Genomic DNA, 19071 nt, shown 5'->3' on the forward strand with positions numbered 1-19071 from the left:
GAAATATCCTCCTTCTCGGAAGAAGAAGATAATAAGGTAATAAGCCCAATGGATAATTAAGGGCTTGGTTAAAATTTTGGACGCTGTTATGTTAAATACAGCAAAGATTATGAAGAAAATAGAAATCTCAGTCAACATATTCGCTATTATCGGTGATTCCCAATATTTCTATAAGAAAGAAATGACCATGTTTTAGATATGTTATTTTTTTTCAGCGACAAGATGTGGCTCCATCTAGATAGGCATATCAACTCGTAGAATAGCCGAACATATAACACTACCAATCTTGGAGAAATTTGGGAGATACCAATGCATACGACTAAGATTGGTGTATGGTGCGCTATATTGCGGAAACGAACAACTGAAGGTGCACGAGAGATATTGCTAATGTTGCAATATCTCGGAAAGTAGTAATAGGATAACCACGTCTGACAAACATCCTGCATACCACAGCCATCGGAGCAGTAACAAGATAATAACGGGATAGTCACGTCTAATAGGCATCCAATGATAACCCCTCCAGAGGGACCCAACCTCACTATATAAACCTTCCCAAATCGGCACATACAGCGTGGACAACGATGATGGAAGAATTTTTTAGCGACAGAAACATTACGATTGATATACCGATTTAACATCTCCGAATTTCTTTCTCTGTGGGATGTTAGAGACTGATGTGTACAAATCGAAACCGCTGAGGAGAATATCGAAAGGCGAGTGTCACAAATAAGTGAAGAGATATTATTAAGCGTCTTTAGAAACATGTTACGAAGAAATAATAAATGTACTGAATATCAAGGCGGGCATATTTAACAATATTTGTAATTATTTTTATGCATATTAATTGTAAGTAATCGATCCTTATCAGGACCACCAAATTACGCAATGAACCATTATCGAGATCGCCAAACTGTAAAATGACGAAATTTTCGGCTCTCTCGTTAAATACCGAAAGAACTGAGTTACAGTTAAAGGTACGTTAAAAGGTCGTTAATGCAACGTTTAAACGACAATTGATAGTCCCGACGAAATTAACGTCGCTCAGAGAGTCGAAAATTTGTCTCTTCAAATTTTAAGCGGATACGAGTTATCCCCACTATTTCGCGGAACTGATCACTGCAAGCAGTTTCCGGTGTTTTCTTTATCTGCTCCAGCGATAACGCAATTATTCATAAATTGTCAAAATAAGAAAAACGAAGTTTTCATATTTTTTATTTCATTGTTATAAAACTATTTAACTGAATTTTTGAGATTCTTACGATCAAAATGATATTGGACGATAGCTAAACTCTCGAAATGCGCAACGTTCGGTCAACTGCACAGAAGACGATGCCTAAATCCGACACAGCTCTTTGAAGTTACAATGAATGTTGATAATTTGGCTTCTTATGACACTAAGCTAAACAACTTCCGTTATTTGCTGACTAGTCCAAATGGATCCAGACACTGGTTAAATTCTATTTCTTTTGACTTTATTTGTCTAGATATAAAATCTGTAAGGTATCTCGTTGTATCTCAATTGCTTCTCTTGTTTCTTATTCTTACATTCACCGTATTTACAAAACAACGATCCAAAGACAAGTAATAGCAGTCAGTTTGTGAAAAGTGCTCGTTAACAAATCTTAAATTACAACGAAACGAAATTGTTCAATACCATAAAATTGAAAATTACCGAACTGAGTAGGAAAAAGGCCACAATGTTTGTAGAAAAACTGAATAATTGTATTATAATTCACCAATATCTGTGGCAGGCTAGCGCGATTTTCAATTTAACAAAATTACATCGTAATTATATTTGAGGTATGCATGAACCAAAATACTAATCATAAAAAGAAATTTGCTATATGTAGCGAAAAACCGTGTTACGTCGCGTCGCGTGTTGCCGTGTTATGTCGAGATAAACCGTACCGTCATCATCTAGTTGTCAAACTTCGGCGCCTCTACACGAGATGTCTGAGGAAGGGAGTCTACCCACGGGAGCGTGGCGGACGGCGAGGCTGGTCTTGCTCCGTAAAGAGGGCCGATTTGTACGAGAAAGAAATTATCAGACCAAGCAATTCACCATATGCAATCCCTTGTTGTACTAGTGCGGAAAAAGAATAGAAAATGCATCTCTGCGTCATCTACAGGGAATTAAATAAGATCACCGTGAAAGACAATTTTCCGGCGCCTTTTGACAACGACTGCATGGATCAGTTGCGCAGTAAAAAGTATTTCACTAAACTTAATTTAAAAAATGGTTTTCATCACGTCAGGGTTTCAAAATCACCTATTAAATATACATCTTTTGTACAGTTCGCATACCTGAAAATGCCTTTAGAGCTTACTAACGCTCCGCGTGTTTTTCAATAATATATTAATTTTGTATTTACCAATCTCGGTAAAAAGAATAAAGTCGCATTATATATAGATGATATTTTAGTCGCTACAGAAACGATCGAAGAACATATTTTGATTTCTTGAATGTTTGAAGAAATTTTTCATTTAGCTGTATAAGACGATTTACAATTCCATTTAGAAGGACTTTCTTTTTTTATACCGCGAAGTTACATATTTTGGCTACCTAATTTTAATGAATCTAGTATTCGTTCCAGTCGAGACGGCATTGAATCTGTCCGAGACTATCCAATGCCACGAACGGCGAAAGACGTACTGCATTTTGTGAACCCCGCAAGCTATTTTAGGCATTTTATTCCAAATTTTTCTATTTTAGCGAAATCCCTATATGAATTATTAAGAAATGGTGCGAGTTTCCAGTTTGGCGCGAAAGAAAATACGGCCTTTACGTGTTTAAAAAGGTAAATTAGCTGATGAACCGGTTTTGGTTATCTATTCCCCCGATTTTAAAATAGAGTTGCATTGTGATGCCATCGCAAGTAATTTCGGCGCGGTATTAATTCAAAAACAAACGGACGGTTTCTTTCGACCTATATTTTATTTTAGTAAACGAACCACTATCGTAGAGTCAACATATTGCAGCTTCGAGCTGGAACGTTTAGCCGTTAATCATGCCATCAAGAGGTTCCATATTTATATTTATGGGATTCATTTTAAGATCGTTACCCATTGCGATAGTTTGCGGCTCACGTTAAGCAAACAGTCAACCCACGCATTGCGCGTTGGGTGATCTTACAAAATTATATGTGAAAATGTCACATGTTGACGCATTAAGTCATTGCTGCAGTGTCCTTATCTTAGAACCAAACTCAAACAAATTGTTAAATCAGGAAATCCAACAGACAACTTTCGTTAAATACCTGCAGTTACATCTGGATCATAAGTTGAACTGGAAGAAACACATACAAGGAAAAATTAAACACGTACATCTAATCAGAAAATCCATGTAGCTCGTAGCAAGAAAATCTAAATCAGACATATGAAGTCTGGTCTTATGAACTACAAAAATGGGACATGGTTGCCAAATCAAATATGAAGAAAACAGAAACCTTCCAATCAACTACACTAACATCAATACTAAGTGCACACAAGATTCTCCAAAGCATATCACAACAAAATGGACAATTACATAAACTCGCTTGCCAAAAATAGTAATCCTTACTTGGGCTTTCGGTTCGGTTCGGGGCGAGGGTAACACACGGACGGGGAGAGCTCTGTGGAAAAAGTGAAGTGTGAAGGAAAAAAGGAAAAGGAAGCATAAAGAGGCATGAAGAAGGGAAAATAAAGAGTGAGCATACGAGGAGAAATCAAAAGAAAAGCGAAAAAGGAGACAAGAACGAGAGAGAGCTACAAATAAGAAAAACTAGAAAAGAAGAGGTTAGGAGGCCAGAAGCGCGGCAAAACAAAGTAAGGTAGGGAAACGGTAGATGGCGACAAACAGGGGAAGACCAAGGAGCACTGGTAAAGCAGTCTTCAAAAATACATTGGACAAATACAGCTCCACAGAAAAAGAGACACCAGCCAGAGAGAAAGGAATGGAGGCAGTGGTGGAAAAAATAGAGAGAATGGAAAGAGGAATCGAGGCAATGATCGAGGAAATAAAAGATATATTCGAAAAGCAAGTGGAGGAGCTGAAGAGAGAAATGAAAGAGGAAAGGGAAAGAAGGAAAAGAGAGACAGACAGAGAGAAAGGAGAGTGAGAAAGGGAAAAGAAAGAATTATTGGGTAGAATCAGAAGAATTGGAGAGGATCAGGACAGGGCAGAGAAAGGAAAGAAGAAGAAACATAGTAATCAAGGGAGTGGACTGGAACGAAGGAAGCAATGAAGAGACAGTAAAGGAGTTCATAAACGAAAAAATGAGGATAGGGCCAGAAGTAGAAAAAGCACATATGATAAAGGTGGGGGGGGGCAAGAACACAATAATAGTGGCAACGATGAAATCGATGGAGGAAACAATAAGGATCACGAAGGAGAAAAGCAAATTGAAAAAGGGTGTATACGTGGACGATGATCTGACAAAAAAGAGAGGGAGGGGAAGCAACACATAAGAAAGGTAGCCAGAGAAAGAAGGGAAAGGGGCGAATATGTAAAGACAGGATACAAGAACCTAACAATAGAAAACAAATGATACAGGTGGAACGAAAACGAAGAGAGGCTGGAGGAAGAAAGAAAGAGAGGGGAAGGAAAATGAAAAAGGGGGAAAAGAGGGGGGACTACAAAGGGGATGAAAACGTGCTTCTGAAACGTAGCAGGGCTAATAAGTAAGGACAAGGAAGTGTGAGAATATCTAAAAAAATTCGACGTGATCGGTATCACGGAAACATGGATAGAGGAAGCCAAATGAGGAAAGTTAAAATATAGACTATCCAAAGAATTCGACTGGAAATGCAGGGCAGCAATGACAGTAAGGAAAAAAGGAAGAGCAAAGGGGAGAATAACAACGGATATAAATAAAAAAACTAAGAAATATAGGATATAAAGAAATTAGTGATAATATAATTGGAAGAAAAAAAATATACAATAACAAGACGTATAGGATAATGATGGTTTATAATCAAGATACATAAGGGACATGGAAAAAAATAGAGGAAAGAGTAGACGGAAGAGAAGAGGAAGTGGTGATCATCGGCGGAGACTGGAACGCAAGAAGCGGGAGAAGAGGGAGGGCCGATAAACAGGGGCCTAGGGAAAGAAAAAAACCGACGATCAAAAGACAAGACAATAAACATGGAAGGAAGAACACTGCTAAAGTATCTGGAGGAGAGAGGCTGGACTATAATCAATGGCAGAGATAAAGGAGAGGAGCGGACCTATATTGGGGAGAGGAAACTCAGTAATAGACTATGTGACTGGCAATCAGGAGGCGACAGAAAAAATAATTGACATGAAAGTAGGAAAAAGAACAGAGTCAGGCCGCATGCCGTTAGAAATAGAAATAGGGCGGGGGGCGGAATTACAAAAAAAATGAGGAAAAGGAAGAAGAAGAGAAGGAGAAAAGGGAATGGACAAACAAAAGCGTGGAAAAATACTTGGACGAATGTAAAGACTGGACCTGCAACGGAAGAACAGTAGCGGAAATGTGGACAGAAATCAACAAGAAGATAAACGAAGCAATGCCAAAGAAGAAAGTAAAGATAAGTGGAAAGAGAGAAAAAGAGAGTAAAAGAGAGATGAGAAGGAAGGTGACAAAGTTTATGAAAGGAAAATACAGTAGAGAAGCTCTTATGGAGGAAAAAAAGGCATTCAAACAGAGGTGCAAACAAAGAAAGGAAAGACACGAAGAAGAAGAAATGGTGAAAATCAAGAAGATCAAAACAGAACAAGAAGCGTGGAAATACATAAATAAATATAGAAGAATAAGAGAGAATATAGATGAAGAAATAAGCGAGGAAGAATGGAAAAATCATTTTATGGAAATTTTAGAAGGAACAGAGCACAAAGAGGGCAGGTAAAAAGAGGAGCATCGAGCAGAAGAGAAAATAATGGAGGAGAGAGAAGATAATATATAGAGAAGGAAGGGGTGATCTACAAACTAAGAAACTTGAAGGAGAAGAAAGCAATGGGGGAAGACAGGTTAGAAAATGAAGTATGGAAGTATGCACCGAAGGAAGTGGGGGAAGCGTTATGGGCTCTGTTAAGGAAAATATGGAATGGGGTGGGGATACCAGAAGATTGGAAAAAAGGAGTAATGTGTCCGATATATAAAAAGGGGGACAAAAGGGGGGGCTGGAAGAAGAATTAAGGAAAGGACAAGTCGGGGGGGGGCATAGTGGTAGGAGAAAGGAAGAGGTATGGTCATTGACATATGCAGACGATATTGTGCTGATGGTTGATAGAGAGGAGAAGCTAAAGGAAATGCTAAAGAGATTCGAAAAATTTTTAAAGGAAACCAAATTGGGACTGAGCACGGAAAAGGCCATGAGTGTAGTTTTCGAAAAAAAAAGAAAGAACAAGAGGAGACAAAGAAAATGGAAATGGGGAGAGCGAGAATTAGAAGAAGTGGACGAGATAAGATACCTAGGAATACATACATACTACAGAAAAACGGCAGTGATGAGAAACACATACAAGACAGGAAAAAGAGAGCAACAATAGCAATGAAGAAAACATGGAGCGTGGAAGAAAGAATTTCCAAACAGGACTATAAGAGGAGAATGAAGATGTTTGGAACACTGGTAGAGAACGTGGCGCTGTTTGGAGCAGAGATATGGTGCTGGAACATGGAAGAAAGGCTGGATAGAATACAAGGAAGATATGTGAAATGGATCTTAGGTTTAGATATGACAACACCGAATTATATATTGATAGAAGAATGTAAGCTAACAGAAATCAAGGAAAAAGCATTAGGAAGAGCAGCAAGGTATGAAGGGAAAGCCATAGAGTCAAAAAAGGAACTAGTAAAGGAGTGCATAAAGGAAAAAGAGAAGAACTAGGGAAATGGCCAAGAAGGGAAAAGAGCAAGAAAGAGAAAGAAGGGACTAGAAAAGATGAGAAATGGAGGGACACAGATGGAAGCAAGAGAAGAGCAAGAAAAGCTGACAGTAGACCAAATTATAGAAGAAAGGAGAAAGAGAGAAGCAGAAGAGAGGGGGGAAAGGATAAGGGAATCAAAATATAACAAACATTATAGAAAAATCACCAAAAAAGAGTTACCAAAATACTTAGAAGGGAGGATTGAAGTGGAAGGACAGAAAAATATTAGCAAGATCCAGATGTGGAAACAAGACCAAAGCAAGGGAATACTGGAAAGAAGAGGGAGAGAAGATGCAAGCTGTGTAAAAAGAAAGAAGAAGACCTGAGACATGTAATAGAAGAATGCGAAATAACAGAAGAACCAAAGGACACAGAAAAAATACTAAACGAGACTGGAGAAGGACTAATAGAATTGAAAACAATAATGGAGAAGAGAAGTGCAATACAAGACGGGGAGACAATAAAAAAAGAACGACAATAAGGAAGCACAGCAAGGAGGCAAGAGCCCAAATGTTGCCACAGTTTTAGAGACAGAACATACAATGGAGAAACATACATTCTAATTAAAACGTTAAAAAACCTTCCTTATTTTACTTTGTTTTTTTGATTATGGGTAATAGCACAGAAATCCCCATGCTATAGTAATTAGAAAATGATACAAAAATGTAAGTATTTGTAGAAACAAATAAGAACGTTTAATAAAGAAAAATTAAAAAGAAAATGATAGATACTTCTACCTCTCAGAGGGATCAAGCAAAAGGACCAAACGCATCGAGATCTACAGTAAGACACGGTAAACCGGCCTATCCTGTTCAATATCCATGTATTAGTGTCCTATTATAAATGTATGGCATGAACAAGAGCGGCAACCAAAATAATAAATCAGCAATAGCATTCGTAAATGATATGTTAATTACATCAGAAACAATAAACCGTCACAAATAAAAATCCAGCTGCAAGACCTAATCAAGAAAGTAGAAAATTACTTTCCAACACGGAAGCTAAAAATCTACACCCATAAATGTGAAATTCGTTCATAAATGTCAATTTCGTTCAGTCCATATATTTCAAGAACTTCAAAAGCAAAGTACGACGTGAGAATAAACTCAAAAATATTCTTCCGTACAACAGAAAATATCAACGGAAAAATCTCCGATGCAAACAAAGTTAGATGCTTCGGAGTCCATCTAAACTTCAGGCTAAATCACAACACGACAACATAAAGACACAGTTATAGAAAGCAGATAAATTCTTCTTATACCTCATAAGACTATCTTACTCGAAAGATTCGCACAGATCAATGAAACTTCACTGCTACAAAACACTAATTAAACCAACCATTCTAATGTATAGTCGTTAAATCTGTTTCAACGTAAGTGTCAACACCACGGAAAAATTAAGAAATATTGAAAGAAAATACATCACAGCATGTTTAGGAATATATAGATTGCCAGAATCGAAATTTACCAAATATAGCAAATCACAAACTATACGAGGAGCACAAATTAATCCACATCGACTCTTCATTCTTAAATTAGTCAGACCACTGGCCAAAGATACACAAAATAATCATAAACTTCATCATCGCCCACAATCTATAGTCAAACCCGTTATACCATAAACACGTTCAAAAAACAGGTTATTTCCCCCCGGAATCCTTCACCTGCTTAGATAGCGTAAAATTAATCCAAAACAATAATAACTTCGCATTAATCACTACAGTAGAAATGCAATAATAAAACATACTGTACGATAGCGGCATAGACCATAAGGATAACAATATAAGAGTTATGTATAAATTGTCAACCGTAGATTTAAGTGAGACACTCAAAGACAATAAAGATAAATATTGGTGGCTAACCACCGTAGAGAATTAAATTATAGCAATAAGAGAACCGTATGTTTAGTTAGTAAATGAACCAAAGATTGTAAGCAAAGACCACAAAAGAACAATGCAAATGTCACGTAAACTTAAGGGTTGAATGATAAAATAAAATAGCTGAGTCGTAACATAACTATTAATTTTGTCTTCATTAACCTTTATTATGAATTCAACAATCACAATGGAATACACACTGAATTAACACACATAAATCACAATTCACTTCAATCACGTTATGTAAAACCTAGTTACACTGATACGTTAAGTACGCGACTGTTATAAGGGTAGAGACCGGTAAAGATATGTTGACTATTCTAAGGATACGGAATAAGTGAAGTTTTACTGACGATACTGTGTTAAGGATGGGTGTGTCTAAGGACACGGGACTATCGGAGTTGTTGATGATAATATTGGTTATGGAAGTGAGTGTAGTAGACATCGTCTCCGATTGGATAATAAGAGACGGTTGGTGGACCAGGAAGGGTTTTAGCCGCCCTCGTGAGAAAGTTGCTAATGGAACATACCAGACGTGAGGAAAACCTACTAACCCGTAGTAAACAATAAACGTAAAAGGAAATCTAAGACAAGAGATACTCGCTTGGTCTGAAGGACCTTAACTATGAAAAGTCCAAGACCCCTGGTGGGTACTTAAGACTACCGAGGGTACGCGCCAAGGATGTGCAGACATCTGGGTGCCATCCTGCCCGCGCTGTGTGGCCTGGTCTCTGATGTGAATTGACGTTACACAAACACAGTTAAATTAAGAAAATGTTCCCTGCAATCGTGTAGGTAATTATATATCTCATACGTTTATTCTTTTTCTTCCCCTTTCTAAAATGTCAGCGATCCATAGTACACTATCGGGCCTCCCCACACTAGTTTGTAAGTTCATAGTCTAAGCAATAGTTACATTGTAAGTCAATAAATGGTAGCATGAAGTGCAACGTTTATGTGAGCACCTATACTACGCGTACATTACGCAAACATTAAAAACTCCCCACAAGCTGAGACCTTCAACTCATAAATCAAATTCTTTTTATTTTTGATTCATTGTAGTAAATGAAATCATTTACCAACATATATGTCACACTTTTCTCATTCAGATGAGACCAAACACGATATAATTTGGAGCATATTTGCTTACTAAGTAAATGATGATTAAATACATATCAATAAGTAAATCTAACATCACAAATATATTAGTAAAAGTTTAATTTTGGAAAAGTTAGAAATAAAAAAGTTTTACTTTTGATTCGGCACTTAGATACATTGTCTCCGCGCTATCTGCCACTGGATCATATTACACTACTCAATCGCGGCGGGCCGTCGAGTTTCGTGTGTTCTTGTGTTTTCTTCCAATTTCTTGTTTACTCTATTGTATATTTGTCTTTGTCATTGTACATTTTATTGGCATAAGTAAACATATGGTACAAAAAAAGGTTGAGAAATATCCGAATCAGCGGTACGTACCGAGCGACGTATCATAAAGACCACGTACTATATTACAAAAACAAACACTTGATATTCAATCAATTTCAATTCTTTAAACACTTTCCGACCCAAAATATCCCGAAGTCCTTGGACTCAACGGGTATAACATCGCATATACTTTGCATATTTACTGCACAGACCTCAGCAGTTTATTTAATTTTTTATAATCATTGTAACAAAAGTTAGTGTTATAATTTAATTTTATTGCATCATGAGTCAAGTTTTTGTGTGTGCAATAAAATATTGTTATGTTACTATCACCAGGAACGATGCCACCAGGAAGTACACTTACAACAAAAAGTAAAAATTTATTTCACATTTAATACTTAAATGTGGCATAAAAAGTAATATCTGAAAGAAAATTTCAGAAACACTTCCAGAATTATTTCATTACTTTCCACATACAGTTGTCAATATCCATAGTTGGCTGAATCCCACATATAGAGCGTAATAAAAGAAAAACAAGGCAATACGATAAAACGTTGTAAGAAACAAGAAATTCTGACAGTGAAATAAATAAAAAAACAGAAAAAGATAAAACAGATAATAGGAAACTACAACGGAACAAAGAAAGCTCAAGAAAGTAGACAGTTACAACTAAAATGGCAGAGGAAAGAAACACAAGAGGAAAATTAGAAAAACACATCATAAACAGCAAAATAGCAACAAAAGACAAAGAATAGATAACAACAAGTATAAACAAAGGAAATATAGTTGTGAACACAGGGAATAAAGGCATGAAATTTGAAATCCTGAAAAAGATAGATATGTTTAGGGAAATTAGAAATATGAAAGACAAATTAAAGAAGATAAGAAAGGCAAATAATATATTTAGTTACACCTAATACAAGATGTTAAGCTAGAGAAAAATAACAGGAGATAAGGAAACAAAGTGGATAGAAAAAAGAAGAAAACTTGAAAGTACAAGATAAGATAGATGAACTCAAAGGGATGACGATAAATTAAAAGTGATAAACGAAGCGAGATATATTCAAGAGATAAAAACAAAACACCATTAAAAGCTGTAACAGTTATACTTTCAGACCAGAAGAATAAGATGAGAGTATAAGTAAATGAAAAGACATGGAACATTTAAGGACATTAGATATAGCATTGCAAAGAAAGGACAAGATCGTACATGATCTATCACAAACGCTATCATACTTTGAGAAAAATATATTTTTTATCTTTCTTAAAATCCTTTTTAAGAAGGAAAAATGATTTGAAACAAGAAAACAAGAAACTCTCAATCATTTTCCTTGCCTTAAATCGCAGTGTAAAAATAAAGATGAAAATTTGAAGAAATTAGGATTACATCAACATGGATTTTAGCAACAGGTTTGGAACCATGCAGGATCTTAAACCTACTACAGAATTTATCATCAATACTTTTGCGACATAAATTCCTGAAGATGGATTTCTAATATCTTCTTTGGAATTTTGTAAATTTCTACCAGAATAAAATATCCAAAATTAAAGCTAGTGGTTTGTTGAATGACTTGACATATCTCATAGCTGTGTATCCTTATATTCTAGAATGAAGCTGATAAAAAATAAACAGTGTTCAATGTTATAGCGGATTGTAAAGACAATACAATGAACGAGCTTACCTTGTTGTCGTGAATTGAAATGTTGCTCGCCACCGTGTGTGCCTGATTTGACGTGTAAGACATTTCCTTGCGGAAGTTGACCCTCTAGTTGCTGGCGTGAGATTCGTCGCTAACGGTTGCTGCGATGCTGATGACGATGTGATCACGTGGCACTGTATGATTTACTGCTGTACACTGTTCACTGATCCGGCTCGAAGGACCAAATGTTACGACCGTTCGCGAAGAGACGCGATCGCGAGGGAAACGTGTGAGCGAGAGGCGTAAATTCTCGCTACGATTATGATAATCGACACCGCGAAGTAGTCGTTCCCCTGTTTCGATTAGAATAACAGAGGTAGAGTTCAAATGATTTTAACTCTGAATTAACAGGGTTAATATAAACTTGTATATTTAACAATATTAAAAATTATAATAAAAACGTCACAAATGATTTAACGATGATACAATTAGTTTGTTACAGTAATTCGACCCGACTTTATGATATCTCTCGATGTATTCGTTAGACTAAGCGACTTTGACTTTATTCGTCCGAACCTCTCGATGCATTCCGTTTGAATCCTCATTTGCCACTGACTGCCCTTCCATTTTGTCCTTTGTCTTCTCTGGGATACGACCCCCACTACGCTCGGATCACGCCACCGTTCGCGCCTATGATCACGTATACCACCTTCTTTGTGCAGATAAAATAACGCACCGAAGGCGAATAGATGTTTCTAGAACTCGCTGCTTGACGACAACTAACTATGCGTTTATCGCTACTTTGTGTATATCTCGACGGTCATGTAAGACGATCTGTTCGCGACGGTTAGGAACACGGCCCATAGTAAGCCTTGGGGCGTAATAAACGGAGAGAATAGAATAAAGTGAAGTATATAAATATACTAACGACTCAGGACATAACTAAAGTGAGTTGCTTAGATATGAAATTATTGTTAATAACTAAAAGAATAATAGTATAAGTTAGATTAGCAGAGAGACAAAAGTGGTTGTGAAGTGAGTCTATGAAACAGGATAAAATATAAAACAAATAAAAATGGAATATGCAATACGTTCTATCCAAGAAGATTGGATACCAGCTAATGCATAATAAAAGAATGTCTGCAATAAAATTTGAAATTAAGAACAAAATTCTTAAAATAAACAACCACCATCTTTATGAACAGAGAAAATCGATTATCGAGACTAAAGAATTTTATTAAGAAACAACATGACGCTCAGAGCATAATAACTCAAATTATAATAACCTGAGCACAACTCAAAAACTTAGCTATGACCCTTTTGTGGTAACTAACGAACAAACGTTTCTAATTTATTTAATTATAAACAAGCTACAAATAATTTGAAGTAAAATATGAATAAGCTTAATAACGAAATTGAGTAAATAAAATTTTTCTTATTTAAATGCGACGGTTCGTAGTACAAAACAAATTTTGTTCAGGAATAAGGTTTTCTGAAAATTTCCAGCGAAAATTTTTGCAAAAATTTCCTAAAGAAATTGTAACCTATGAGATAAATGAAATAAAAATACAAAAACCAACTGACATTAAAAGAAGAATGATTATTTTACAAGATAATATGAAACTGTGCAAGGGATTACATATGTAACATATTGTCCCGATGTACACATATCTGCGATGCGACTTACCCTGTATATTCCAGAAACTTCTTAGTTTGCCCCAGCCTTTGCAATTTGAAACTATTTTATTAAAATTAAGAATTTTTCACATTAGATCGAATGCACTTCTAGTAAGTACCAAACAGTATATATGTAGCAAGATTTCACATATCTCTAAATTATTCACAGAAAATTAATACGGCACATAAATTAGACTTCGGAATGTAAAAATTAAGAGTAAATAACCGATACAGTCTCACAAAAATAGAAGGATAAAGATAGAGATAAGGGATCAAAAACAACAGTTATTTTTCAAATTTGTATGAAAAGTCCTTAAGAAAATAAATTTCTCTTTAAATTGAAAACAGTTATATGTATAGAAATCAAACTTGCGATAAAAGTAAAAAAGATAGAAAATAAGGAAACTGTATTTGTTTTTATGACTCACTTTTACATGTAGTATAATTTCCACCGCTATTTTAGCATAGAACAAATTTTTAGGTTAAAATTATTCATACAAAGCTAGTACGTAGTTGAATATTTTTTCATTTTATAAACATTCGTGTAAAATATTTACTTCACTAAACCAATCGTTGTTCTTTATAGAAATTTCAGAAATCAACCTTCTAATAATCAAATTATGTTCTTCAATTATCAGACAATGCCAATTAATGCTTGGTAGACAAAAGAATTGTTTCAGTAAATGTCTACACAATGTGTATCACGTATCCGAAAGACGACTCAACGGATAACTGATTCCGTGACACTGTGAATTTGACGATACAGACTAATGCTGTATAAATACAAATGACACTGTTACTTTTCGGCATGCTTGTAAAGTCTAGACGTGATTCTTTTGTTAGCTTTTCATGATTATACTACAAATTTAAGACTGATTAAATAAATATTTAATAACGGTTTTAACGCGTTGACTGCCACGCGTGTTTTCAAAGAAATCTCCGTCAGGCCACGCGTGTTTTCAAAGAAATCTCCGTCAGGCCACGCGTACAGCAGTACCAAGCGTTCTCTGCTAGGTGCTCCCCCCATCGATATTTTAGTAATACGAGTCGCTCAAGTGGTGGTCTCAAGAATGATCATTCGTTTCATTTGTTCGCAACATTAAAACCACCAGCTGTCGTTGAATATAATGAAGGAAAGTGTGGTATAGATTATTCCGACCAAATGGTTTCTTATGCCACCACAATTAGAAAAACGAATCGAATGGTACAGGAAAAACTTGGCATTTAATTCCTTCTGGGAATTTCTGTTGTAAACGCTTTGACGGTTTACAAAATTGCAACAAGGAAATATACAAATATTAGAATATTTAGACAATTATTAGTTGCAAAATTATTAAGGTTGTCTGAAAATACAAAAAATCCTTGTCTTCGACGGAGTCAGCATAATATCGTCGTTCGGAAAAATGATTCCGGAAGAAGCATTAGACGCGCATGCAAACTATGTTATGCAAATAAAAAACGTCGAATAGGCCGAACAAAGGCACAAAAGAATTCGAAGAAAACAACAACTTATTCACCAAATTGTCCCGACCAACCTCAGCTATGTATAGAATGCTTTAAGGTTTTACATTCTAAATAATTTTTTAATAAATCATTTTCGTATCTCTATTTTATAACAATTCAATAGTTTTATTATTATGGAATATCTTTTCAAATACCTACGACGATCCTTCGCAAGTAGTCAAATAAGCGACACCCGAATATGGGTTACGCGGCCTGGTCAGAAACTTTGCTGACACCCGAATACGGGTGTCGTGGCAGTCAACGTGTTAATACTTAAAAATAATGATTATTATACTACGAATTTTTATATGGATAATAATATAATAAAAATTTGTAAAATATGTATATGTCGGTCCAACCATTGCAGCCGTAACAATCGAACTGTGTTTCCGTTTACTGTCTCATCTTGTTGAACCGTCTATATATAGGGGATAATATTGGGTTGGCAACTAAGTGATTGCGGATTTTGTCATTAGGTGGCATTGACAAAATCCGCAATCACTTAGTTGTCAACCCAATACGTACATACAAAATTTAAAACATACATTCGAAATATGTAGTCGGTTGTAGTGAGCGGTCCGTTTGACCGCCCGGCAAAATATTTTAGTTATTCTTAAAATGAATGCAATCAGTACAAAGAAAAGGCTACTTCAAGGTTAGATGACAAACAAAATCAGTATTAACAGTAAACAATAACAAATAATAACAGCTGTCAAGACACATCAACTCATCAATCATGATAATCCTAAGGAACCGCCACAAAATCTAGCATTCTTTACAGTCAATTGTTATAAGAATTGTAAACGTCGAGAAGTTTCTTAGGGTTATTGCTTATTGCGATAAATTACGAGAAAAGCATAACAACAATGTCTAATCCAAATGAAGATTCGTTACACGTCCCTAACCCTAATCATAATGTGAACCCGACATATATATTGATATTCTCCTCGACATGACAGCATAAAAAGACTAGAATAGAGGAAGGTACTTTTAATTGCATTAATAAAAATAATTAATGAAGTTACTGAAAACATCAAAAACGTACATGATAGTTTTGGAGAAAAATTAAAGATTAAAAATTGCAATAATTTTAAACGGTACATCTACAGAAGGATTAGAAAATGTACTATTTGTTATTAGTCTCGATAATAAATTTTCTTTTGTTGTATCTTTCTTGTCTTGTAATTATGTCCTTTATTTTGAGATTTTCTTACGTAAGATATATATGTCGGAGATGAAAGAACACCGGAGCTTTGGAATTTTGGATAATCCCGCAACATTGTAATCTAGAGTCTACCATAGCTGTAATTAAATTATTTCATAGCTATATCATCAATCATGCAGATAATACAAATGCCAGATAGATCACACTTTTAAAAATCAAAATTAAATTTATTTTTAAAACTCGGTCGTTTTTTAGCAATTTTGAAATGCTTACATTTTTCCGATAATACCATATGTAAAGTCGAGGAAGCTGTTAAACAAAATTAGCAATATCGGAAATAATTACTACATTGAAAAATAATGGTAAAATCTAGAAAAACTGTCGTAATAGACGAAAGTATGATTTTATGGCGTGGACATATACATTTCCGCTAATATACCAAAGGGAAATATCATAAATACGACATCAAACAATACAAATTGTGTTTACCGAGCGGTTATACGTATGATTTAGGTGTTTGCGCCGGAAAAAACATGAGCCTTTTAATAAATGGACACATGTTTATGGTAGAACAAGAGCAGTTCTAATTTTGATTATTGATTGATTGTTATTATATGATTTATGATATTATTGATTATATTATATGATTGATTGCAGATATAAGAACTATATCAGGGTTTCTGTTTCGATTCTTATGTCTTGACCGCTTCTCGCATCGCGCTTGTTTTTCTAATATCTGTGAGTTGACGATCCCGTTCGGCAGATTTCGGTTGTGTTGGTGCCGGTGTTATGACCCGATTGGCAAGCTCCGGAGGGCTGTTACTCTTCTACAGGTCATGTCTTTATCATAGCCAAAAATGACAGCCGATAATTGTTTACGCTTTCGCGTCTGTCTTTAACTTTTTGTACATTAGCGTTTTGTACATTAGTTCAAACGTTTTAGATCTCGGTGTGTTCCGGCAAATTCAAAGGAACCAATGTACAGGAAGAGGAATACGCAAGGGTATAAATCGACGAACCGCGCTCAGCTTACGTCATTGCGAATTATTCAGTCTTTGATAAATTAATCAATCATCTACGTTCGAAAAATTTGGAAGAGTTAATATGAATAATAAATAAGTTGAGTGTGTGTTTTTCATCCTTTTGTAGTCGACACTACTTTAACTTTAATAATTAGCACCGTAAGCTTCGTTCGACTCGCCGCTACTCTTCGCATCACATTCCGCGCTAGGTTCATATTTATTCTCTTGCACAAGTTGTTACTTGCACTGATGGTTACTACGATACTGCGACGACGAGCGGCGGCGGCGGGAGTATCAGACAGATGGAGGAAGTTCCTGGAAAAAGGAAGAGGGGCGGAGGAGGTGAAAATGTCGGCATCGGCATCGGTACCAATATCAATACCAATACCAATACTAATGCCGCATTCACCGTCACTACTACTGGCTCGGGATCGCTGGAGTCGATGGCGAAAATCAAACTCGGTACGATGGATATGACGACCGCCGACATTGGAGTTGAAATTACGAGAGAGATGGAGGAGGTCGAGAGGATTGCCTCCATCTCAAAAAATCTTAAAGACAGCTGAGTGCGTAGGTTGAAGTTAGCGTCCCGGAAGATGAGGGCGGCCGGTGCTAAGCTTCAGCAGCGTAGTCGTCCCATCTTATCTCGGGACTGCGGGCAATCTTTAGCTTTCTCAACAGCAACAACAGTATCTCCACGACAGCGATAGAGAAACGGAGAGCGTGTTTGTGTGTGTGAGAGAGAGAGAGAGAAAGAGGAGGAGGAAATAATAGAGAGAGAAAGGAGGAAATAATAGAGAAAGAGGGAGGAGAACGCTCGTGTACGAGAGAGAGTGCGTTTTCTCGAGAACGAGATCGACCGTAACCAAGCGATGGCTGTGTGGCCGACTACTGCTGCTACTACTATGGAGAGAGAAAGAAAGAGGGCGGAGGATTGGAGAGGAGGGGGGGGGGTTGGTCTGGCGGTGGTGGCCAAGCCGTTTCGTGTACCCGACGTGTCCTAGGATGCGGAAGACTTGGACGGTTCGGTCGCCATAGTTTGGACTGGAATCACTGGAAGCCCCATTTGCTCGGTGATCGAACGCGATCGAGGCTTCGTGGCGCTACAGATACGGAAGCGCAGACTTCCAAGGTGAGGCTAATCTTTAATTGTACCCACTCGCGGATCTTGATTGGATGATAACCGTGACGGTCCAGAGCGAAGAGCTTATGGCACGAAGCGCCCGTCAAGTGCGGCTAGATTTTAACTTCCGGAATTCTCTCGGGAATAGGGTCCTCTCCTATTCCAGTTAAGGAGACTGGGGTCTTAAGCCGCCGCAACCCCAGTTGTAAGGTCGGTGTACAAGCGTCTTACTGCGTGCCCGACTAAACAGTGCGTAGGACAAAAGCGTGATCAAGAGATTGCAAACCTATAACATCTATGAGGAAATCTCAGTGAAGCAATTCTGCGCCGATAGGACCTCGGGCCGTGATACAGACTAATTTATAGTATTATTCTAAATACAAAACATCAAGTAAGCATATCATTACTTATAACGAGCTGAAAGCTTATGTTTGTTTAATAAATCATTCAATGGAAATCTTACAATGGGGTTTTAAAAATTACCTCTTATGCCGTAAAAGTTGGTACCCCAGGTACAAAGGGTCTGCAGAGCTGCTTTCTGTCGAAAGCATAGAAAGTGCTAATGATCTAATTTCAATACTTAACTCGTCCATTACAATATTCTCAATATTCTCTACAATATAAATTTATACTTTGTAGGACTTTTTGTAATTGCATTTGAAGTGCCTTCTAAAATGCCTTCATTAAGTATCTCATTAAGTTATTACAAAGTTTCTAAAATGAATGTATATTTCTAATTAAAATTAAATTAATTAAAAATTAGAGACAT

At 36.5% G+C, this 19071-nt stretch overlaps 1 long non-coding RNA gene across 1 annotated transcript; it reads left to right on the forward strand.

Annotated features, from left to right (window-relative positions):
* Positions 1 to 2027: 2027 nt before the first annotated feature.
* On the forward strand, positions 2028 to 5792 carry LOC138185516 (uncharacterized). The gene is made up of 2 exons (XR_011174640.1): positions 2028 to 4659; positions 4729 to 5792. It is a non-coding gene; the product is annotated as an uncharacterized LOC138185516 (long non-coding RNA).
* Positions 5793 to 19071: the final 13279 nt, after the last annotated feature.

This window comes from Bombus flavifrons, chromosome 12, assembly GCF_040668555.2.
Source record: "Bombus flavifrons isolate JBK064 chromosome 12, iyBomFlav1_principal, whole genome shotgun sequence".
In the NCBI taxonomy this organism is placed as follows: domain Eukaryota; kingdom Metazoa; phylum Arthropoda; class Insecta; order Hymenoptera; family Apidae; genus Bombus; species Bombus flavifrons.